A 25,097-nucleotide genomic window follows, 5' to 3' on the forward strand; every position below is an offset into this window, starting at 1 on the left:
GGAAGGGAGCCTTCTTCTAATACAAAACTCCACCCAGGCAAGCAGAAGGTGGAGACTTCTAAAATCCTCTATTCTCCGCCCCTCCCTTCTCTTCACAAAAGCTAAGGGTCATCAAGCACCTACTATGTGCTGACCTTCAGGCTTGGTGCTTTCTTTCCTGACCTCTCTTATTCCTCAAGACAACTCTCCCACTCCTTCTTCTGATTAAGATCTGTGTGCTGCTTTCCTTGAAAACCTAGCAAGACCCGGATACACTCCAGATGAGTCAGAGCCTGTCAGGACAAAGGTCTCCCATGGCAGTCCCTGGGGGCAGAGGGCCTGGCTTAGCCAAGGGACACCCAAAGGGGATGGTTTACAAAACACTTTCTGGATGTTTTCAGGTCTTGGAGTCTCCTCAGTTTTTGTGGTGTTGGGGAATGGAACCCAGGCCCTGCACAGGCTGGGCAAGTGTTCCACCACTGAGTTACTCCCCAGCCCTCTCTAATTTTTATTTTTATTTTATTTATTTATTTATTTATTTTTTATAGGAGGAACAGGAGGTATTCTTTTTTTTTTTTTTTAAATAGGAGAGAGAGAGAGAGAGAGAGAGAGAGAGAGAGAGAGAGAATTTTTTAATTTTTTTTTAGTTTTTTTTTTTTGGCGGACACAACATCTTTGTTTGTATGTGGTGCTGAGGATCGAACCTGGGCCGCACGTATGCCAGGCGAGCGCGCTACCGCTTGAGCCACATCCCCAGACCCTAATTTTTATTTTTAAACTTTATTTACTTATTTCTTTGGTGGTACTAGGGACTGAGCCCAGGGGTGCTTTACCACTACATTTTCAGTCCTTTTCATTTTATTTTTATTTTTTATTTTTGAAACCGGGTTTTCCTAAGTTGCCCAGGCTGGCCTTGGATGTACGATCCTCCTGCTTCAGCCTCCCAAGTCACTAGGATTACAGGCGTGTGCCACCATCCTGGCAAGGGTCTTGGGGTCTTGAACATCTAATCCCATCATAGGCAAATGCTGAGTACTTGGTTGTAGGAGGAGAACTAAAGCCCACCTGACCATCCTGCCACCATTCCACAGTGACCCCCAGAGGCAGGTGGGCATCTAGGACCCCAGAGGGCTGTGGCATGGCCAGTATAAGGTAGGCAGTGTGGTAGAACCCTGTAGAGCACACTGGCACAAACTTGTTCTGTTGAAGGGCAAGTCGTCCAAATTTTAGGCTTTGGGGCTCTTAAGGTCTCTGGCTCTGTCAGTTACCCAACTTTGCCATACCTGATGAATGAATCTGTGTTCCAATAAAACTTTGTGGGGCTGGGGATGTGGCTCAAGCGGTAGCGCGCTTGCCTAGCTTGCGTGTGGCCCGGGTTCGATCCTCAGCACCACATACAAACAAAGATGTTGTGTCCGCCAAAAACTAAAAAATAAATATTAAAAAGATTCTCTCTCTCTTTAAAAAAAAATAAATAAATAAATAAATAAATAAATAAAACTTTGTGGATACTGAAATTTTAATATTATAGGATTTCCATATATGCCCAAATTTTATGCTTCTTCCCGCGCCCCCCCCCCAACCATTGTAAAATCCATTCTAATTGTTAGGTTGCACAAAAGCAGGCTATGGGCAGAATTTTGGCCATAGTTTGCTGGTCCTGGTCCTATAGAGCAAAGGTCTAGAGGTCAGCCATCCTTCTTGCCGTCAAGTGCTGGCTATTTCATTAGCCAGTAGTGTGATTCAGGACACGTTAGGCCTCTGTTTCTGTCAGCCTGGGACGGTGGCATCTGTTGCTCAGGGATTTCGTGAGATGCAGTCTGGAAAAGCGCCAACTCTTTTTTCCAATGATTGGCATGCAGCAACCCGTCCCACATGCAAGCAATGACCACTGCGCTGCCGTGAGTGTTCAGAGATCAGTGGGAGGGGACATGAAGGCTGGAGAGGCGGGGCTTCCTTTCTGGAGAAGGTCTGGGTGAGCAGACTGATAGGAGACCTACTGAAATGGAAGAAAGAGAAAAATCTTCAGAGGTCCAAGGATCTGGCCATTGAAGGCTCTTAAGAGGTCCCCCTTCAAAGCAGTGCCAAGGGGAGGTGGGGTGGGCAGACACTGTGGACTGAAGATGTGATGCGAGGTTACCGGTGAGTCCATGTGGGTGGGAGCTGGGTAGTGTGGGTCCCAAGGGTGTGTCCGGAGCAATAGCTAATGTCATTGTAGGTGCCAATCCCTTTGCTCCTCCATCCTGATTGGTGCAAGGGCAGGGCCTGAACAAAGCCCAGCTGACCAGAGCCCTTCCCTGAGACTGTGCACTTGGGAGAATTCAAGCAAGTCCCTCTCTCGTCAGAGAACATCACCACGTGAAATGCAGTCCTGGCCAACAGCTGTGTCCCCTGTCACCCAGGGCAAGTCAGAGAACCTGTGATGTGAGAGGATGGAGTCTATCCCAACAGGAAGCAGAGACAAGAGATTTAGTGAGTCCCTCAAAGGACTGTGTTCCTGCCCTTCCGTGGTTTGTGGCTTGGTGACTGATTTCTTCCTCTGCTGGTGGGGCTATCCAAATCCTTTGAATAAACTCCTGTTTCTCTAAGCTAGTTTGAGTTTCCATTGCAAATAAGGAAAACTGCTGAGCAAATACACGGCAGATTTCCTCACAAGCTCTCATTGCACAACTGTGCGGGGCTCTGGGTAGGTACCTTATATCCACTGCTTAAGATTATGCTGGGAGCCATGGGTTTGATTATCTCCATATTACAGTTGATAAAACTGAGGCTTGGACTTTGCCCAACCCTCCATTAGTGTGTCCCTCAGGTTGTGGGCCTGGGTCCTCTTGGGTTAGCATTGACTAGTGTCTCCCAGAAAATTTTCCCATTCCCATGTTTTTAATCCCATCTCCACAATTTCCAATTTCTGATCTAGACCTTTATGTTCGGGACTGATGTATCCAGCTGCCTACCTGATAAAGCCCTCAAACATTGACCTCTAGGGCTAACCTTCTGCTCTTCACCTCCCCACCCATTCTGTCCCTCCTGGGGATTCTTCTCTCAGTAACTGGTCCCACCATCTACCCAGTTTCCCATGGCAGAAACCTGAGAGTTACATTAGCCCTCTTCCCCTCCCACTTTCTTTAGAGGTTTGGATTGCAATGCCCCCCTCCTGCAGTGCTGGGGATTAAGCCCTGGGCCCTGGCCCTCTAGGGCCATCTAACCATTGTGTTGCTAAGTTACCACCCAAGCCCCTTCTCACTAGTTCCTCCTGCCCCACCCCCCCATGTGTTTGCTCTGCTCCTTCTGGAGTGTGGGTGGAGACAAGGCCGGGTGGTGGGGGGCACGGTGTGCATCCCTTCAGAGCTTAGCCTGTGTTGTTGCCTCCTGTACTCCCCAACCCCCCCCCAAAAAAAGGCCGAAATTCATCTCTTGTTACAAAGAAATAGAGCTCTACTCCCCCTCCCTCATCTAGCCATCTAGACCATCCCCCAAAGATGGCCTCCTCCTTCCCCAAATCTAGGCCAAGCCATTATCCACTGACCTATTGGAGGTACTTTAGAGAGAGCTCTAACCATGTCTCCTCAATACTCAAAACCCCTCGACGCTTCTAGTCCACAGTCTCTCCCAGCTGCAGCCCGTCTGCTCTCGGACTTCATCCTGGGTCTCTCTTTGCTTATGCACGGTGGCCTCCTTTCGGTAGGATGAGTACCAAACCCTTATGACCTCAGGGTCTTTGCAGGTGCTGTTTCTGCTATCTGCACATGTTCCCCTCCCTCCCACTTCCCTACCTCCCAGCATTCCTAGATGGCCATCAGATCTGGCTTACCCTTCAGGGATCCTTTCTCTTCTGCTCTCCAGGAAAGAACGCGCCACTCTCTGTAGCCCTCAAACAGCATGTGTTTGGGTAGGTATTAGGTAGGTATTAGACTATTGGAGACTATTCTTTGAGGGCAGAGAGCAACCCTGTCCTAATTCACTTTTTTTTTTTTTTTTTTGAGAGAGAGAGAGAGAGAGAGAGAGAGAATTTTAATATTTATTTTTTAGTTTTCGGCGGACACAACATCTTTGTTTGTATGTGGTGCTGAGGATCGAACCCGGGCCGCACGCATGCCAGACGAGCGCGCTACCACTTGAGCCACATCCCCAGCCCCTAATTCACTTTTGTGCCTGCTGTCCCCTGCACCGTGTCAGGCACAGAGCGGGTGCTCAGAAATATTTGCCAAACGAATGCCTGAGTGACAGAGGCTTGGAGAGAGCCCAGGACTTGTCCAGGATGCTGCTACCGAATCCCCAGACGTCAGCCCCCAAACTCTTGGGCTCTGAAGTCCACCCTTAAGGAAACCAGGAAGGAAGAGGCTGAGAAGAGGTCTGGCCTCAGGCACTTAGAGTCAAGGAAGAGCTGCCGGAAGCAGGGCAGGGAGGGGAGACCTCACCCCTGCCAAATGGAGTCAGGCTAGAAGTCAGAAGAGTCTCTGGTACTTGGGCCTTGAACACTGAGACAGGTGGCCAAAAAAGCACCTTAGGGATGGAGTGTGAGTGGAGACAAGGGCGGTGTGAGCCAGGGGATGGTGTGCATCCCTACAGAAGCTTAGTGTGTGATGTTGCCTCCTGTACTCCCCAAACCCCCATAAAAGGTAGGGATTCATCTCTTGTTACAGACAAAGAAATGGAGCTTCAGTGAGAGGGAAGTAACTTCCCCAAAGTCTCCAGTAAATGTCAGAATCATGATGGGGAATATCAGTCCAGAAGAGAAAATGGTAGGAGAGGCCCCACTGTTGGGGAGAGGCTGTGACCCTGCTGCCCTCCCCCATGCTTCAACACCCCAGGCTCATCTGTGGGGATGTCTTTTTGAAATTCTTGGGAAGCTCTTTCTAGAAAGCCCAAAGCCTGCCCTGCACCATCTCAGGTGGGCAGAACTTCCGGGCTGGTGCCGGCCTCCCTGGAGAATTTCTCAGCACAACTTCCATTCCAAAAGGAGCTTAGGGCTTTGGGGCCGATCCTGCTGGGGTCCATCAATGCTCTCGCTCAGGGGTGCAGAGTGAGATCCACTGGGGTGTGGGGGAGGGATGGGGCTAGGAAATCCCCTTCAGGCCTGGTCCTGGGTGTGGGGCTCTCCCATTGTTGCTGTCTCCTATTTAACCACAACTTACATACAACTCTTTTTTTTTTTTTTAAAGAGAGAATGAGAGAGGGAGGGAGAGAGAGAGAGAGAGAGAGAGAGAGAGAATTTTTAATATTTATTTTTAGTTATCGGCGGACACGACATCTTTGTTTGTATGTGGTGCTGAGGATCGAACCCGGGCCACACACATGCCAGGCAAGCGCGCTACCGCTTGAGCCACATCCCCAGCCCTACATACAACTCTTAAAAAATACACCATCATTTAAATGTGGGGTGGTGGTGGTGGTAATCACTCATTAGGTGGTCGAGCACTTGCCTAGCACGTTAGGGGCCCCTGGGTTCAATCCCCAGCACCTCAAAAATATATATAAATCAGACTTACATGGGACTTTATAAATATGAACTCAGTCTTCAGAACAACCCTATGAGGCAGGTACATTTTACAGAGGTTGAAATGGGAAGGGCAGGGACTTGCCAAGGTCACCAGCAATAAGGTGCAGAGCTGGAGACCCACAGGCCTGAAGCCAGGGGGTGTGAAACCCCTTCCTCCCCTACAGTGGGGAGTCTCTGCAAAGAGAGGGCTCAGAAAGCCCTGCGCCCCAGTCCGGCCTCAGCAGGAGATTCCTGGCCCCTTCTTTTCACACAGATCCAGGGTTTGTTTACCTCAAGTGAGGGGAGTGGACGCCCCAAACAAAGAGGATGCAAGCAGAGATAACCCAATCGTTCTGGGCCTGGCTGGGCCATTGGGAGGGTCACAACTGAATCCTCCCTGCTCTGGGGCTGAACCTCAAGAAGGTGCCCTGGCAAGGCTGCCTGTAGTTTGTTGCAAAACAATGAGTCAGCCCGGGAGGGGGCGGGGAGGGGTGGAAGGCATCTCCCCTGCAGCCCAGCCTCCAGCCTCTTAGGCTGCCCTCTTCCCGCCCCCCCCCCAACTTCCCTGCCCTTGGTCTTTAGAAGGCTCAACCAATTTCCTTTTTCTGTTGTTTGGCTGTGATAGGAAAAGTATTGAAAAATAGAAAGTGCCCTAGACAGGAAAACGCTCTGAAAGCTGCAACCTGGCAGCCCAGGCCAACACCCCAGTCAGAGGGGGCCACCAGCCAGGATTCCAACCAGGGACTCCTTCCCAGGCACTGGCTCCTGAGGGCACTTTAAGCCCTGGTGAGTGGAGATGAGAATTTAGAGGTCCAGGGATGGGTAGGGACAGGTTCAAGGTCAGACAGCTAGTGCCAATGATTGGGAGGGTGGGGCAGATCCTGTGGGAAGGTCCCCGAGACTGGTCCCTAAGTGGGGAACTGCTGGAAACACAGGCTTCTTTTAATTTTTTTTTTTTTTTTGCAGTCTTGGGGACTGAACCCAGGGCAGTGCACGTGATAGGCAAGCACTCTACCACTGAGCCACACCCATGGCCTATACTTCCTTTTTAAAAAATTAACCTTGCCAAAGGATCATGTGCTTCTATTCTCTTGTGGCCCCAGAGCTCCCCTCCAAAGCCATTTCAGGACACAGGGCCATTCTCTCCCCTGGCCCTCACTGAGGAAGCAATGTGGTTACTCCGGATAGATCCCATAGGGTCACAGTGGGTATCACAAGTCACTCTCTGGGCCTCGCCCCCTTCACCTCCAGGGTTTTCCTCCTAATGGCCCATGAAAGAGAAAGCCTTCTGCTCTTGAGAACAGCACAGAGAAAATCTTCTGGAGGCTATTGAGGAAATTCATTAATTTATTTGTTCATCCAAACCTGGTTGGGTTGCTGCTGAGCCAGATTCCACAGAGGAGGAGAGAGGAGGGTCCAGGCTCCTTGGGATCCAGCTGCACAAACAGATAACTGCTCTTCTACACTAGTGTACTGACCAAGGCTTATCTGCCCTGAGTGCAGGACACTGAGGGACCTGTCCCAACCTGAGGGATAAGAAGGCAGAGGAGCCAGAGAGAGCCACATCTTAAAGAACAAGCAGGAGTGCACCAGAGCAGCAGGTGGCAGAAGCAGGTACTGTGAGGGAGAAAGCATGCCCACAGCTCCCTCTGGTTCATAGAGCCACTCAGTCAACATTACTGAGCTTCTACCATGGCATGCAACCAAGTACAGGACCTGGGATAGGGGATGGGCAAGTCAGCCCCTGCCCTCAGAAAGCTCACAGTCTGGTGGTCAGTGATCTTCCATCAGTTAAGGATCCTGTTAGGGACTGGCACGCATGCTGCTCTTCCTGCAAGCCCCCCACAGCTCCAGGAGTACAGGACTTTCCATATGGACTCTTTTCTAATTGTTTAGGCCCAATCCTTTCCCACCACCATCTCTCTGAGGCCCCTGGGAACCTCTGAGACTTATTTGTCTCTTTACATTTCCCACAAGACCAGTTACAGTACTGAGTACTTTTCTACATATTCATTTAATATTTGCTGATACTAATTAATGTCAATGGAGAAAAACTATTTTCCAGCTACAGTCTGACCTTGAACCCAGACTACGGATAAGTTCTTAAATCAATCTAGGCAGTTCTCCAAAGGTGCAGATGGCCAGAGAGTCCCTGTTAAAGCAGAGACTGACTGAGTGGGCCAACACTGTGAGACCGTGGTCCTGTTTTACTGTAGCTTAGTAATGATGACATGGCTGAACCTTTAAGGTCACAGTCCTGTGGGGAGGGGGGGGTGCAGAGATCTCTGCAGCCTGCCAGTCACCCCAAAGAAGCCATTCAGCATGAGTTCTCTGGTACCAAAAGTTGAGCCAGGTGATGACCGGGGCAGCCAGAAACATCCTGCATTCCCATGAGCCCATCTGCTCTAGCCTTTGACTAAGGCAGCTGGGGCTTGGAAGGAAGGGTCCTTGTGAGGCTATTCTTACCCTTTGTGGACTTCTGTGCAGGCAGCTCAATGGGGCGGGACCTGGGAGTCCTGAGAACTGGCTGTAAAATGTCAAAAAATGCTGGCGTGGGGCATAGTGGCACATGCCTGCAATCCTAGGGGCTCAGGAGGCTGAGGCAGGAGGATCATAAGTTCAAAGCCAGCCTCGGTAACTTAGAGAGGCCCTAAGCAATTTTAGCGAAACCCTGTCTCTAAATAAAACATATTTTAAAAAAGGATGGTTGGAGACATGGCTTAGGGGTTAAGCACCCCTGGGTTCAATTCCCAGTACCTTCCCCAAAATGCTGGCATTCATTTTGGGGGCTGATTTTATTTCTTGGACGTTCATGGTTTCATTTCCTCTTTGTCCTTAGGGTTTACTAAAGCTCTGGGGGGGAGTTTCAGCAGCCTCAGCTGTGTGTGTCCTGTCTTGTGAGCTCAGATCAGTATCAGGAAGTGAGGGACATTGAAACCTTGGGCTTTGGTGAGGGGATGCTCCCTGTTTCCCTGCCAGACCCTGAACCAGCAGTGGGCTGGCGGCCCAGGTCCTGCCTGGGACTACTTCTTCCTTTGATTTCTGGCTCAGGGTACAGGAGGGGAGTTCCCCTTCTCTGTTTGTTTTGATTCTGTTGTTTTCTTCAAGAGAGGAAGGAAAGGCATCATCACTTTTTCGGTTCTATGAACAATAAAGGCAGGCAGAGAGGATGTTTGCCGGGCCCACACCTCCTCCTCTCTCCTCTCCTTTCTCAGTCTCTGTGCCGGGGAGGCCCCCAAATGCGCCTCTCACAGTTCAGGGTCAGATTTAAGTGCCAGCTCTGCCCTTTTAAATGCTTTTGACCTCTGAGGTGTATATAAAAATGAGAGTCATCATATTTGCTTTATAGGATTGTTGAGGCTAAAAGCAAAAGAAAAATATGAACTTGTGTAAACAGAACTAGGCATACAGTAAATGTTCCAGAAAGGTCTTTCCTTTGCTTCATTCTTCACACCGTGTGGTGAGGCCACCCTCCTGTCTTCCGCTTTCCCATACCTATCTGGCTTCTTCCATAGCAGCATCTGCAAATATTGAACATGCTGGGCTTCTACAAGCAAGTGGTAAGTAAGGCTGGTTCCTGGAATTGTCCCTGCTGTGCTGGGACACAGGCAAGGCTTGCCCCTGCACTTCTCCTGGCCTCTTTGTTTCACAAACTCCATGCCTTTCCAGGTTGTACCCCTCAGGGCCTGCCCTGCCATCCGGGACAGGGGCCCTTCTTGAAGAAGATGAGGGACTGTCCTGTCCAGAGGGACAGGGAGCCCAGCCCAGCTCTGAAACTTGGCCAAATCATACTACCTCTCAGAACCTAGGAAGCAGTCTGGAAGATGGCTCCTGAACTTTTAAAATAAAAACCGTCTTTTACAGAGTCAAAACATTTTGCAGATCTTCTTTCCATGAGAGTGGTTATACTTTTAAAATATTTTGAAAAAAAAAATCTGCAAATGACTATAAGCAAGTGTACATTCAGTGATTCTCTGTGTATTTCATTCAACAGCCTCTATGTCCATTTAAAAAAATTTACCCCCTTTTGTGGGAGACATCAGCTTGAAGAAAGAAGATGCTGGATTCTTAAGGGGCTTGAAGCTTCTAGAAGCCCTGGAGTCTCTGAGGACAGAGAAAGTCCTGGAAGAGTATGGTCCCCCTTTAGCCCTGCTGGTCTGACCCAGGGACTCAGGGACACTGAACTAGTAGTTAGATGCCCAGATACAAAAGCCCTACAGTGACTGATAAGAATGCAGACAGTGTAGTGATTTCTGGCCTAGGGTTTCAATGCTTGCTCTAGTTCTGCATACTACTTGCCTCTCTGGGCCCCAGTGTTATTATCTGCAAAATGGGGTTGATGGTACTTGCAAATTTTTTTGTGGAAATTAATGAAAGCATGAATTCATGGGACTTAGCACAGGGCACAGTTTGCACTTCACAAAAATTACATTTAAATACAAACCCAGCTTTTCTTCTTGCAGTTGCTACTTGACATCATGTGGGCCGGTGCTGTCCCCTTCTGGAATGGTCCCCTTTGTGCTCTCCATCTTTCAAGCTTGACCTGCTCTGGGAACCCCTCCAGGTCCTGCAGCCTGTCCCTGCTGCCCGTGTCTCCTCTGTGCTCCTTCAGCACACAGAGCTTGTCTCAGCGAGTGTGCCCTCCTGGCTGGGCCCCGTCTCCCAGGCAGCAGGATTCCAGGCTCTCTTGGGGCTGGACCCTGTGGCTTGGCCAGGCCCAGCCCCCATCCCACCCCCGGCCTCCTCTGCCCTAGGCCCAGTCTCTGCTCCAGGCCCAGATTGTTGGTTCCCAACCACATGAAGGAAGGTACACGGAAAAGCCATAAACTGGAGGGATGTTTATCAAAGCGGGACAGATCTGCAGCCAGGGACGTGGAGGGAGTGTGCAGGGACCAAGCGGAAGCGAGCGTTTCAGGGGAGAAGGGATGAGCAGGGAGGAGCTGGCAGGGGTAGGGCAGGAAGGAGGCCCCCATTAACACTTCGGCCCCAGCCGCGCTTCCCCGGCACCTCAGCCAGGCGCACACAGGCCCGTTTGTCCCACTTTCACTGCCACACTGTGTTCGCAGCAGCCCCAGGTGGGCGGGTGTTGCCTGGGCACAAATGCCCTTTATGGATAGGCAGTGCCAGAGGAAGGCAGCACCTCCTGGGACCGGGACCACCCCCACCCCAGAATTCAGAATCCACTCTGGAGCTGCCTTCCTCTTGGCACACAAGCACCCCCGGAGCCTGGTCACAGAAGGGACAGGGCTTCTCCCCCAGGACCCCCTGATGTTGGGAGTGATCTCAGGAGAAGGCAGCCATGTTTGGAAGGCTAGAGTTCCCCAGGAGTCCTCCCAGGCTGGGGAGGGTTCTATCACTGAGGAATTCTCATTTTGAGGGGCTATAGGAGATCAATGAGCCCCGAGTGAGGCCCACAGAGAAGAGGGAGACCCTAATTCTTCCTCACTGCACTCCCTCCGTGATCCTAGGAGTGGGGCCTACATCAAGAATCCAAGGGACCACTGACCCTCCCCTGCATTGAGCCTAGCCCCTGTTAGCCTGGGAGTTTATTCTCAGAGCCTCTGTGTGCCCTTCCTAAGGCCAGTGGGTGACAGAAGTCACACATCCCACAGACAAAGCCCAGCAGGCCCCACTGAACTTCCGTCCCTTGTTCACACATAGCCTCAAGCCCCTCTCCCCCGCCCGAGGCCTGCCCTGTGTTTTTGTTTTGTTTTAACTGTCTTTACTTACTTACCTACAGGCGCTGGCACATGCCTGTCAGCAACCCCTGGAGATGACCCGAGGATGTGCATCCCCAGCCCAGGGGGGTTCCCTACTGGACTGGGTCTTTGGTAGGGGGATTGGGACAGAGCCTGCGGCGGGCACCCTGCTGGCCACTACTCCAGGCCCACAGGAGTGCAGGAAACTCCTCACTGTGGAGGTCTTATCCTCCATATACATACCTAGGGACAGTGAGGCTGGGAGGAGGGAGAAGAGGCCATAACCGCCTGGAGGTGGTTATGGGCCCCATGTTCCTAGTGCCCCTTCTCTCCAGCTGGGCTGTCATGGAGGGTGGGCTGCCTGTGAGCAAGGATTGGAGTGGGGGTTGCTAGGCCCTCAGGAAGTTAGAGGAGCTTCCCTACCTTCTGGAGTCCCCTGGGAATGTGCTCTGGTCCCCAACCAGAGCCACCAAGGCTTGCTGCCTCACTTGGGGTGATCTCTGACACTCTGGCTCCATTGAGGGAAGTAGATAGGAAGATATGACATTGGTCTCAATCCCAACCCCGGTCCTTTCACATCCTGGAGAGCCAGAGGCCAGGGCTGGCTGTCCAGCACAGACCGCCCCCCACTATGGGGAGGCACCTTCTCCTACTCATGCGGCTGAAATAGCACAGGGAACACCAGGACAGATACACTCGCCACTCATGTCCTGCCCCTGCGGTGGCACAGCAAACAACAAACATATACTCCTGTCCACAGTCCCCTGGACACCACCCTCCAAGGACAACCTCCCAGACACAGAGATGCCTCAGATTCCTGCGCAGATGCCCCTGTGCCCTCCATAAACCAAGAGATTCACACACCTGCTGTGTCCGGGGCTGACACGTATGTACACCTGCGCACTTGCCCAGGACCCTAGCAGAGCCGTTTGTCACCCCCACCCCCATGGAGGTATTTATATAGGTAGATGGTGGATTTTTTAAAAGGCTGGGTGTCTGTGTGAGAGAGAGAAAGAGAGAGGATATGCGCTGGGTGTCGGCAAGCAAAGCAGAGAGGAAGACAAGGAAGGAAAGCGCTGAGAGTCACTTCCAGCTTAACAATGCCACATCTCAGCTCCTCAGGCCAGGGGACAGCCCATTTGTCAACAGCTGGGGCCTGGCTTGGGACATTCAACTGAGGTCCTGTCCCCAGGACTATTGGACTAGGGACTATTCCCCTGTCTGCATCATGGGGGCTGTGAACTGAGCATCCCAAATCCCCAGTGCCTGCCTTACACCTGGGCACCTACCCGGGGGGCTTTGGCTGTGCTCCCCACTGCTGGGTCAGGCAAACTGTGAGACTCTCTGTCTACCCTCACCCTAACTCCTGAGGTCAGGAACCAACCCGCTGCTCCCAGCCCAGCCCACTGGGCCTGCCTCTAGGTTCCTGCATTTGCCACCCAACTGCTCCCTAGTTACCTTTCCAGGCCTTTCTCTCAGCCCTGCCCACTGCCTACAGGGCCCCTCTGCTTCCCCATCAATCAATCATCCAATCCTTAGCTCCACCTCCTTCCCGGCCTCTGCCTCCAGGCCCTCGCCCTGAACCCTTCCTGCTCCCAAATCAGTTCCTTTCCCTTGTTTTCTGGACATGAAGCCACCCTTCCTCGGGGTTGGCCTGTGAGCTTTTAAAGGGCAGGCTCTAGAATTTCTTCTTCTGTCTCCAGAACCCCCCACGAGAGGACCACAGGGCCCTGGAAGCCAGCGAGAGCCCCCATCCCAAGGTCTTAAGAGAGGGGTAGCAAGAAGTGAGAATTGAGGGACCGGGCAGCCCAGGTGAGCTCTTCTTGGGCAGGGCCAGTCACTTTTCTGCAGTTCACAGGGGCTGGGACAGTGAGGATCTCTCAACACCCCTGCCCCACACCAGGGCTCAGGGGTGCCACAGCTCAGAGAGCAGACTGGGCTTCTTCTATGGCCCACCTACTGGGTGCCAGGCCTGTGCCAGCTTTCCTCATGAGCATGCTGGGCTCATGAGGAGATTATGGGCTCCCATTAGCTTCTTTACAGTTGAGGAAACTGGGAATTAGAGAGTCTTGGGGATTGCCCTGCTCACCTAGATGGTAAGCAGCAGATCCCCTGAGCCCGTGTCCCTTTCTCCTACTGTCCCCCATGTCCCCTGTCCTTCATGCCCAGTTTGTCTTCTAACAGTAATTGGTCACCAACCTCAAACTTCTGCTCTGCCTTGTCTGCCTGAACTGCCACCCGTCTCAGCCCCCATCCCTTTTGCCTAGCTACATCTCCTTTGTGGCAGAATAAAGATCACCCATGGTTGAGGGCATTTCTGTGTGCTGTTTCTCAGTGGGACATGGAAGGCTTTTCTTTATCTGGGATCGGAAGCTAGGGATATGTCCTTTCCTCTGTTCAGTGTCAGAAGGAGTGGCACTCCACGAGACTTCCCTCACCTGTGTGTACCTCTCTTCCTGCTACACTGTCTCTCACTCTCTCTCTCTCTCTCTCTCACACACACACACACCATAGCAGCTGGCTTGCCTTCAGATCCTACAAAATCCCCGTTGCAAATGTTGATGGAAAAAACAGGTAATGGGTACTGGGAAAGGCATGGGGCAGACTCTCCTTGTGGCACCAACTCAAGTGTGTGATCCCAGACTGCAGATAGCAGGTAATTATTTGGTAATAAATCACATTCCAATCCCAAGCCAGCTGTCCCTGGTTTTATTCTTTCTCCCTTGTCCCTGCCAGACCCACAATGTCTTGGTGTCGGGCATGAAATATTGTTGTGATTTTCATGCCTAAACCAAAGTCAAGGCCGGGTTCCTCCATGAGTTCAGTTTTGCTGGAAGATAGGGACTGACCCAGATTCTCAGGTGTTGGTACTTTGGAGGAATGTTCCCAGGGAGGGGGGAGATGAGTAGCCTTTGGAGGGAGGAGGGGGGTAGACTCTGGACCACAAGAAGGCTTTGACTGGCCCAGTTGGGAGTGGCTGTTGGTGAATCAGAGGATGTTGGTCTTCATGACACAGAGTAGGAGGCAGGAGCCTGGCAGGACTGTTCGTCACAGCACCCTTGAAGTGAGTGCAGCCATGGGAGGCTTTAGCCAATAAAACGTGAGCGGCAGAATCGATAGATGTCACTTCCAGGTAACAGCAATCAAAGCTCAAGTGTGAGTCTTGGTACCGTCTCCTTCCCCTTCCACTTCCCCCTCTCCCACTTCTAGGAACAGATTTTATTTTTTATTCTTTCTTTTTTTTTTTAATTTTTAGGGAGCAGATTTTTTTTTAATTTTTAAATTTTTATTTTCTTGTACCCCCTTCTTGCGGCCATGGTTTCTGATGGAATGAACAAATGATGTTGATGTGGTGCTTCAGCCTGTGTCCCTGAGGACAACATAGCTCAGAATCCTCTAGGTGATCGGCAGCGCTCATTTGGAGAGAAAAAAAAACCTTTGCTGTTTTATTTTTATTTATTTATTTATTATTTTGTGGTACTAGGGATTGAACTCAGGATCTTGCACGTGCCAGACAAGTACTAGACCACTGAGCTGCATCCTCAGCTCCCTTCTCCCTTTTTTTCAAATTTTAATTTGAGACAAGGTCTTGCTGAGTTGCCCATGCTGACCTCGAACTTGTGCCTCTGGCCTCAGCCTCCCAAGTAGCTGGGACTATGGGTGTATAATGTAGCCATGTAAAATAGCTGTTTTAAGCCACCAGAGTATTGGTATTTATTTTTATTTTTTGGTGGTGCTGGATATTGAACCGAGAGCCTGCCTCAAACATGCTAGGCGAGTACCATAGCGCTAAATCACATCCCTAGCTCTGGGCTGTTTGTTATTGCAGCATAAACTACCCCCTCCTGCCTGACACATCTACCTTATAAGGTTAATGAAAGAATTCACTAACTCATGCACACGAGGAACTTTGCAAAGTGTCCCTAAATGGGCTGCTTTTTTTCCTCCTTTCCTAATGTTATTTCACTTTCTATGCCACTTTGAATCAAGCCCCCAAAACATCACTGGGGCCACTAAGTCTCTGATGCAAGAGCACAGGGTTGGTGGAGGCAACAGATATTATATATGCAAGTAACTGTTACGTGACATGCTAAGTACTATAGTACTGGCATGAACCCAGAAGTAAGTGAGCCTGGGGGGAGGGAGGAGTAAGTTTATTGGGGTCCTCAAAGTGAAGTCTGAACTAAATAGTATCTGTGATGTGGGTTCCACTGTTGTCTTCACTTCACAGATGAGAAAACTGAAGACACTGAGGTTGCAGAACCTTCCCACGATTGGGCATCTGGTAAACAGCAGAGCAGGAATATAGACACAGGTATGGTGACTCCTAACTGGCCTTCCATCTAGTGCCTCCCACAAGGGCTACATTCCAGAACTTTGAGGATATTAGTCTAATGTTATACTCCAGGCCCCTGTCTACGGCTTGAGTGGGGTTTCTAAAACACGGCTCTGGTAGTGCCATTCCTGCTCATGAACCCTCTGTGGCTCCCACTGCATTCTAGACAAGGGCTGGCAGTCTCAGGCTGCCTACTTTGGGCCCCTCCCAACCTTTCCAGCTGGCTACACCCATTCACGTTCCCAGGGTTCTTGACTGTGCAGAACATTCCCTGCTATTTTCTGCCTCTTCAGGTTTGCTCAAGTTGTTCCTCCTTCTGAAATGCCCTTTCCTAATATATTCACCTGCCTGAGGCCCCCCTTTCCTTCCAAATTTAGCACAGTTCCCACCTTGGCTGTGTGCCCAGGTGTCCCTGCTGGAAGGAGACACAGGATGGGGGTGGAGTGTTGAGTTGACTTGATCTGGTTTGAATGAAGGGATGAGAATAGATTGTTCCATTGAGGCGCAGATACTTGCTAATATTTAAGACACAGATTTTCCGTCTTACAGCTATATGATTCATGGGTATTTATAAATACATGAAGGTGTGTGTTGAGAGCTGTCTTTTACTGCTACTACTGCCTAGACAAACATGTCTAGAGACCATGCTGTGATTTCAGAAGTTGTCTGAGGTTGGTTGTTACTTGCCTGGGTGATAGGGGTCAGTCACTTGGCCTCTCTGAGCCCAAGTTTTTCTGTCTGTAAAATGGGAATTATCTTGGTGCTCACCTCCTGGGCTTAGCCAGGACTCAATGATACAGAGCTTGCAAAGGCAACAGCGCCTCCCTGATGTGCCCCAGGCTCTAGCCTGGAGAGCGACTTGCGGGGTGCCTCTGGCTGCAGGTGGGTCCTGGTGGAGGTGAAGGAGGGAGAGGAAAAGGGAGGCCCTGCTGACTGTGGCGCAGCAGGCTGGGCTGAGACAATCCCAATGTTTGATAAAAGGCGGGGGCTCTTCTCTGGCCAAGTAAATATTATAAGAAGAGGCTGTCTCCAGGACACCGCTCCCCTCCTTCTCCCCCCCCCCCAGGGCCAAAGTCCCCAGGGGCCAGTCTGGAGGCTCCTTTTATGTGACTGTAAAGTAATCCAGGGCCTGGCAGGGTCGAGCCTGGGCGGGCACTGACGCGCAGGGCGGCATTGATATGGTCAATGATTACCTTTTATGCCTGGCCATAAAGGCCACCGCCCAGCCCTCTGGACAATGCCCCTCTAGACAATGTCTTGGGAGGGTGGGTACACACACACACAAACACAAACACACACCTGTCGTTCAGGGACCTGTTTCCACTGAGGTCTCTGAGGACGTCCTCATATTGCTCTGTCACCCAGGGACATTTGGCCCTGGAGCCAAAGGGGTTTGGGTGGCCATGAGCCTGGTGAGGGGCAAAACGTAAAAGCCAGGGCTCAGGTCCTGACTTGGGTGGATCAATGCAGAGGCAGGGAGTGCCCCCTGCGCTCAGTGGACAAGTCTCCGCAGAAGGAGGGTCTCCTTGGACAAATCAGAGTCCAAGCCCATTTTATAGTCGCAGCTGGGGTCGGGTGAGCAGGGACCTGCCCTTGGTGCTGAGGATGGAGACTGAGGCTGAGCTGGTAGTAAGACCCAGGTCCTCTCTGACATCGCCGGACTCTGGAGTCAATGACCCTGAGGGGTTCAGGCAGGAGTCTCAAGGGTCAGGAAAGGTTCGGTCATTTCTCAGAGAAGATGTCCGTGGGGAGCTGGGGAGGACCAAGGCCTTGGCTCCAAGGCTGATGCTGGGAAAAGACCAAGGGTGAGCCCCCGCTCAAGGAGGCTTCCTAAAACTCCCACTTCACCCTGTCCTGATGTGTAGACAACCCACCCACCCTGAGAGCAGAGGCCCGGCCATCAGGGGTCAGGGCCGGGGCAGAGATGGCCAGATTAATATTCTACCTTGGGCTGATAAGGCCAGAACCTTTGAACCAACCAGAGCGCCTGCAGGAGCAGGGGCCGGGAACCTGTCGGGAGGTCTCGCTCTGGTAGGTCCCTGAGTCCTGTGGGGTGCTGAGGGTAGGTAGCTCTCGGGAGGCTGGGTCCCGGCCCAGCGCACCCTGTTCTCTGGCCAAAGGGAGAAAGCCTGCAGCTGATGTTCTCAGGGAGAGTGCTAATCAGGCCTCCTCTGGAGGAAAGAGGGTGATTATTTACGGGGGTCATAAATGCTCTGTGGGATTGGAGTGGAGTTGCTTTGAGCCCCAGCCAGAATGCTCCAATCAACCTTTGTCTCTGATAAAGATAAGCCGCCCTGGGTGATAACACACAAACCAGAAACTGTCAACAGGAGCTAATTAGGGCACTGGGTGCTGAGCCACGCCCTCCCGCTACACCTGACAGGGAAATCTCAGGGGGAGGATGCGGGCTCTTGGCCTGTACCTCAGTCTTATTGCCTTTCTGTCACCTTCCAACCACTTTCCATCCCCTAGCCCCAACCTTGCTGATGACATAACATGAAATAAAATATATTCCGACGTTGTGCAATCTGACACGATCGCATGGTAGAACACAGTGGAAAGAGTCCCGAGATGGGAGCCAAGAGACCTGGTTCTAGCCTTGCTCAGTCATTTCTCTGTGAACCTCAGTCTCTGCCTCTGTAAAGTGGGTGGGAAATCGGGACAGTTACACAGTCATCCTTTCTTGAGGGCCTGTCAGGGACTGAAGTCCAGTTCTTCTGTTAACAAAGCACTGCAGTCTGTGAAGAGCACAAAACATATCCCTAGTGCCACCCAGCAATGCCAGGGCACATGTGACACTTGACAGAATCACAAACCATCTCACAGTAGACAGAGGGTCACATGGAGAGCTCTGAGGCACAGTCCCTAGAGCTCCAGGACTCCCTCTATGCTGCCTGCTCTTGGGCTCTTGGGGCCTATGGTTTTTTTTTGGGGGGGTACTGGGGATTGAACTCAGGGGTGCTTAACCACTGAGTCACACCCCCAGCTGCTTTTTATATTTTATTTAGAGTTGGGGTCTGGTGGAGTTGCTCAGGGCCTTGCTAAATTGCTGAGGCTGGCTTTGAACTTGCAGCCCTTCTGCCACTGTCTCCTGAGTCACTAGGATTACAGGTATGTGCTATGCCAGCTTTCTTGGGGTCTATTTTTAACTTGGTACTCATTAAATGAGTACAGTGTTGGAGCTGGGGTCTGGTGGTTCATCCTCCTTCCCTCCTCTAGATGCCCCCCTGCCCCTCACTAAATACACATGTCCTGAAGTGGCTGCCCACAGGTGGCCTCAGGTAGGGCACCCAACATTCTGGTGCAGGCTGGGCCCCCTCTGAGCAGGGTGGTGGGGGAGTTCTGGGACTCCAGTCCCACCCCTCTCCCAGGTGGAGACTGGTGCAGTTACCCCTTCCCATCAGCAAGGCCCAACCTGAGCAGATCCTGGGATCTGGCAGGAAAAATGTGGACAGGATTGAGCAGGGTGATACAAGGGTGGAGAGAGCCCATGGGAAAGGGGCTGGGGATCTGGGGACCTGGGAGCAGGGAGCAAGTGATAGGAGGGACGGAGGGCTCTGTTGTCCTTCCCAGCAACCACTTGTCACGTCAGCTTGCCTGGCTCAGCACTAGGCAGGTGACTGGGGAGGTGACTGGGGCCCAGCCGCAGTCTTCAACTCTCACAGCCCCATCCATGACAGAGGGAGGGGGCTGGGGTCACAGCCCAACAGAAGCTGCTGCAAAAGGCAGTGGCTGGAGGCTGGGAGCAGTTGTGCCTGGGCTGCCGTGATGAAGAGGAGGGAGAGTCTTTGGAAGGAGCCTGCAGAGTCAATCTGTGAAATGCACCACTCTCTAACCTCACCAGTTGCCATTTCCTCATCTGAACGACGGGTACATGAGTGGTACTTTTTTCACAGGCCTCCTTGAAAGGGGCAAATGGATTGATGTGCGCAAAGCCACAGGTGCAGGGCCTGATGGGCGAAAGTTAAGTCGGTATGCAGCCACTGCTGATGGGAGTCAGGAGGGCTGGGGGGTGGGGGCTGTAGGCAGAGCAGGGAGCATGGACGTGGAGTGGCCAAACAAAAGAAAACAAAATAGCTAGCTTGGTGGCACATGCCGTTAATCTCAGCAACTCGGGAGGCTGGGGCAGGAGGGTTGCCAGTTCAAAGCCAGCCTCAGCAACTCAGCAAGACCCTGTCTCTAAATAAAACATAAAAAAAAAAAGGGCTGGGTATGTGGCCCAGTAGTTAAGGCCCTGGGTTCAATCCCCTGTATCAAAACAAAACAAAACATACTTCACAAAGGAGTTGGGTGAGTAGGCCTCCCTGGGTAGGCGCAGGTGTGGTCAGGGTGTGTGGAGGCCACTGTGGCAGTGCTAGGCCCAACCAAGCGGGAGAGAGCAGGTGCCTCAGGGAAGAGTGGGAGGGGAAAGTCCCTGAGACTGGCTGCCAGGGCCGGGTCCCAACTTCAGGGGCTGAGGAGGGGACCACGGCTCTGTGGAGATCTGATACTCTCTCCATACGGCTTGGGCGGGTGCAATGGGACCTTGAGGGAGTCAGGGAGTCTGTGGGTGGGTTGAGGGAGAGGGAGATAACTGTAGGGCTGGGGGCAGAATTGGAGCCTGTTCTGGGGAGGGATCAAGCAGCTCTGGCCTCTGCTGTCCAGTACCCGGAGGTGCAGGGTTCCCTATAGCAGAGGCCAGAAGGCTGCCCTCCCCACACCCTGTTCTTGCTCAGCCCTATTGCCCTCTCTGGCCTGCCCCAGTCCCATACACGGACTGTTCCCAGCTGGAGTGTGCCCGGCGTGAGTGTGTTAGTGGGTGCATGAAAGCTCACAGGCCCTCCTAAAGATCAGGTCAGTGAGGGGCCGGGGCTGTCCCAACCCCTCAGGTCCTGGCACCCAGCTCCTTCCCACCAGAATCCACTAGGGCACGGAGGCAGCTGACAAGCCTGTGAGTCAGCCTGGGCGAGGAGGAGGGACTGGAAGGGCCAGGGCTCCGTCTTCTGCTGAGTGGCTGCCCTGTGCTTAATCTCAGGGGTGGGGACAGCGCTGCCTGCCGGGACTTTCCTGTGGCTAAAACAACAGGCGACCCAGGTCTATGTTCAGTGGGTCCAGGGATGGGGGCGGGGGGCAGGAGAGAACACGCTGTTGCACCCTGAACTGCTCCCAATAGCAGCAGAAAGCTGATTCCGGGTATTGGGTGCAGAGGCCTGTCTTTAACAGCTCCTGAGAGGCTGGGCCTGCAGCACCAGGCCAGGCTCACAGGCCACATAGTCTCTGTAATGGGTCAGGATTGGGTAACACTGGAGGGAACAAGGGCTTGGGGCCTGAACTCGGGAACAACCCAGAAGCAGCCCCTGTAGAGGCACCAGGATGGGAAGGAGCACTCTGAGGAGGGGGGCCCTTGCCACAGAGCAGGAACAGCCCGATGCCCGAGGGCCACTCCAAGCTTTCTGGGTCTCAAGAGGCAGTCTTTTGGGGATTGTAGGTGGAACCCCTCTTATCCCAATTCTGGCTGCAGATGCCATGTGCAATCTCTCCTGAAAGAAAGCGCCTTTGAGCTTTCCAGGAATGCTGGGCTGCAGTGGAGCTGGGTGGCAGGGGAGGGGACCGGGTGGGGGTAGTATGTCCCAGAATAGACTTGGACCCAACCTGTTCCCATGGACCTGACACTTGGCTGCAGAGAAAACAGGAGGTCACACGGGTGTACCTGGCAACACCAGGGTGAAGCATGCTTTGTGTGCGTATGACATGAGGCTGAGAATGACCTAGAGTGTCACATGTCTGTGTCCCCAATGCCAAAGGCTACCTGGATCAATTAATGTCACTTTTTCTTTTTTAAAAAAACAAGTTAAAGAGACATGGTATAGTATGATAGTTCAAAGTACAGATTCTTACAAGGTGTGGTGGCACATGCCCTTAATCCCAGAGGCTCAGGAGGTTGAGGCAGATCGTGAGTTCAGAGCCGGCTTCGGCAACTTAGTGGGGCCCTAAGCAACTCAGTGAGACCCTGTCTCTAAATAAAATATAAAAAAATGGTTGGGGATTGGGCTCAGTAGTTAGGTGCTCCTAGGTTCAATCTCTGGTACAAAAACAAAAAAAGTAGACTCTGGAGCCAGAGAGCCTGAGTTTGAAACCTGGCTGTGATTTCTAGCTGCTGTGATTTCAGGAGGTTAGTTCACCTGTCTCTGGGCCTCAGTTCCACAACTGGGAAATGGGCAACAGAAGAGTGTCTATCTCAGAGGGCCATTACAATGATTAAAGGGGCAAATATAGACAAATTATTTAGAAATGGGCCTTACACTGAGTAAACATGGACAGGGTGTGTTGGTCCTTGCAGAAGGAATGAAATTCCATGTCAGTCAGTTATTGCCAGGACCAAGCCCAGGCTTAGGCTGGTGCAGATCTCTGGCACACAGGGACATGGAAGGGCCACCAACGTCAGCACATCCAAAGTCCTCTGACCTGCTGAGTTGGCAGCGGGCCTGCACTGGCACTCCTTAGCACCAAAGAACACCCTAGAAAAGTGCCTCAGCTTCCTGAGAAGTCAGAAGGTAGAGGAAACAGGGTATTAGGGGCCTTGGCTGAGGGTCCCTTCCATGGCCTGCTGGCCTCTGAAGCCCTTGCTGTGGGCTAGGCCTGGCTGGTGGGTCACAGTTGTGCACCTTTCCCATGGCAAGCAGGGGACAGGGGGCGGGAGGTGGCCAGTGGGAGGGCCTGTGTGAGGAGAACCCAGGCAGAATGAAGTGAGATCAGGAAGGGCCCCGTGAGTCAGGACCCCTGCAGGTGAGACTTCAACCCCCCAGAGCAGAGGACAGCATTCCTGCCGTGTCAGGAGGCTGGGCCAGGAGCTGTCCAGAGAGCCTTTGCTGGCTCATGACAGCATGAGCATCGGGGGACTGAGGGTCCCAGTTGCCCCAGCTGTTGTAGACCACATTATTGGCTCATAGTGGGGTTCTCCAGCATGGCCACCCTGCGGCATCTGGGAGCCTGGGTCTGGGTGTCAGTGACTGCTGCTCACCTGTGACAGCAAGGGTGGGTGGGGCTGCGGTTCAGCCTGTGTGTGTGTGTGTGTGTGAGAGAGAGAGAGAGAGACACCATGTGGGAGCATGTCCACCATGACTGGGGCACGTCCCAGAAGCTGGGCCTAATTTTGGAGGTGTCAGCACTTAGACACAGCCCCTGTCCCCACCCTATTCAGATGAGCACACCTCCAGGTGTTTCCACATCTGGGCTTAGAGCAGAGACAACAGCAGGACTGTACCTGGCTAGAAGGCGTGTCTTTGGGCATCAGGCCAAGCATGTGTTGACATCCCTGGCCTGGAAGGATACCAAATGGGACAGAGGCAGGAGGGTCTGGTGGGAGTCGCCTCGGGGGCTCCCAACAGTGTCTTGGGGAGAGAGGGAGACATCCGGCAGCTCTCTTGGCATGTTTTCCCACCTTTCCACTCCCTGCCACCCCCGTCCCAAACACCCAGTCCCCACCCACCCATTTCTGCCTTTCCATTTGTCCATTCATTCTCCTCCGTCTTTCTATCATCTGTCCATTTGTCCATCCTTTGGCTACTTTCTCTGTCTCTGACTCTCTCTCGGTTACCTGCCTCCCTCAGGTACCTCGTTCTTGAACTGTCTATACAGGCTCTCAGCAGAGCCTCACCCTGGCCCCTCAGGGTCCCCTGTTCAGAACACACCCTCCTGGTCCCCAGTGCTCAGGGCTGTGCTGTCAACTTCCACTTTACCCTGAATGTCATGAGACCCTAGCAGGGGGATGGTGCTCCCTCGCCATCTGCACTCAATAATGCCCCACCAACAGCTTTAGCTGCCTCTCAACCCTCTTCCCCAAGGTCCTCTGTCCTCACCTGCATGCGGTCCCTCTCCTCCAGGGAGTCTCCTTGACCACTCATCGGTGACTGGTTGTCCCCGACACCCTCAGCTCATGCGTCCCGAGATCTCGATCGCCATGGGAGACAGCAACGTGGGACACCAGGTTCCTTCCCACTGGGGGTAACCCAGGACACAGACCCAGTCAGACGCCCCTCCCCTGAATTCCAGCACAGTCCTGTGCCCCCCAGAGGGCCTCTCTACAGGTTTCTCTTGTAGGAAACCAGGGTCCCCACTCACCTCCCACACCTTGCTCCAAGGCTCCTGCTCCCAGGGCCCTCATGCTCCCCAGGGGGCTCCCTCACAGCCCTCACCTGCACTGGTGAGAGGGCCCTCCAGGTCTAAGGGGGGCACACCTCCTGAGCTGCCCTCTCTAGGACCTTGTAGAACTCTCAGCACCAGGCAGGGGCGGGGTGCGTGGAGTGGGGGGCTTAGTGTGAGAAGGGGTGCACGGGTGTGGCATGAATTCATAGAGCATGTGTTCCCCGAGAAGACGGACTTGCCAGGTGCTGCTCTGGAGAGACAGCAATGACAAAACCAGCAGGACCTGGCCCCAAGGAGGCTGATGTCCCAGCCAGGGACACCCAGGGGGCCGTGGGTGTTGGGGAGCATGTGGCTGAGGGGCTGCACACCAGCCGGGTGGGCTGAGCACGGGAGTGTGTAGACCCCGGAGCCCGCGCTGGTGTGTGCACCCGGGTCTGTGTCGGGAGTGTATCTGTGACTGCCCAGAACTGGTGTGCTTGTCAGCCTGTTTGGGGGACTGCGGGGCAGCCACACCTGGCTGACTCCCAGGTTGCAGGGCTCTATTTTTAGAAGTGACAGCCTGCAGACCTCCCCCACCGCCCCCCCACACCTGCTCAGGTGCTCAGCCGCGGGGAGGGCCCAGCTGGCCCACCTGCAGAGGGAACCTGTCTCAGCCAGCACCACAGGCTCTGCCACACAGGTCTATACCCTTCAATGGAGCAGCCTCTGCCTCTGGTTGACTAGGGTGGGCTGAGTCCCGGGCCCCTGCCACTTGATGGGGAATCCCAGTTCCCTGCCTCTCACCTGCTGTCCCACCTCCTGACTCAGGCATGGCCCCTGTTCAGGAGGCCCAGGTGTGGAACCCTCCAGGCTTAGCATCATGCCCTGCCGGGGCCCCGTGAGGGCTGGGCCAGGCCAGGCTGCAGGTGGTAGAAGAGAAGGGGGGTAGTTCAGGGAGAGGTCCTCCCATCTTGCTCCTTTGTCACCCCCTCTTTCCAAGGGGACTTCTTTCCTGGCTGCATCAGAAAGACAGAAACTGGGGTTGCCTGAGTGTCACTCTTCCCTGCCTGGTATACCCCGTCACTCCCCACCTGGTGCCCTGTCCATTCCACCCACCCTGTCCCTCGTCATCTCTGAGTTAATAGCAATGCACGTGAAGACCACCTGTGTTAGGTGTCCTGGGTGCTTTCTGGGTATTTTCTTCTTTAACCCTCATAAGGGCCCTTGAGATCAGCACTGGGACCCCACTTTACAGGGGGCCAGCCACATGGCCCGGGGGGATCCAGTCACCCAGGGAGGATGACTCACAGCTGGGTCCAGCCCAGCACAGGAGAGTCCTTGGTCCAACTTGGCCCTTGGCCACACTCTCGGCTATTCCCTCCCAGGGCTTTCTTGGTGGAGCAGAGCTGAGGCTTAGGAGTCTCTCCCTGAGGGTAGAGAAGGAGGAGGGAGCCCCACAGCCACAGTTAGGGTCCAGGCAGTGGCCTTGGTAGTAAGTGGC

General features: G+C 53.1%; 1 long non-coding RNA gene across 1 annotated transcript; it reads left to right on the plus strand.

Moving 5' to 3' along the window:
* The first annotated feature begins 1,478 nt into the window (after positions 1–1,478).
* On the plus strand, positions 1,479–2,567 carry LOC125617189. The gene is made up of 2 exons (XR_007348097.1): positions 1,479–2,121; positions 2,198–2,567. It is a non-coding gene; the product is annotated as an uncharacterized LOC125617189 (long non-coding RNA).
* Positions 2,568–25,097: the final 22,530 nt, after the last annotated feature.

This window comes from Marmota marmota, unplaced genomic scaffold (genome assembly GCF_001458135.2).
Source record: "Marmota marmota marmota unplaced genomic scaffold, marMar, whole genome shotgun sequence".
Lineage (NCBI taxonomy): Eukaryota > Metazoa > Chordata > Mammalia > Rodentia > Sciuridae > Marmota > Marmota marmota.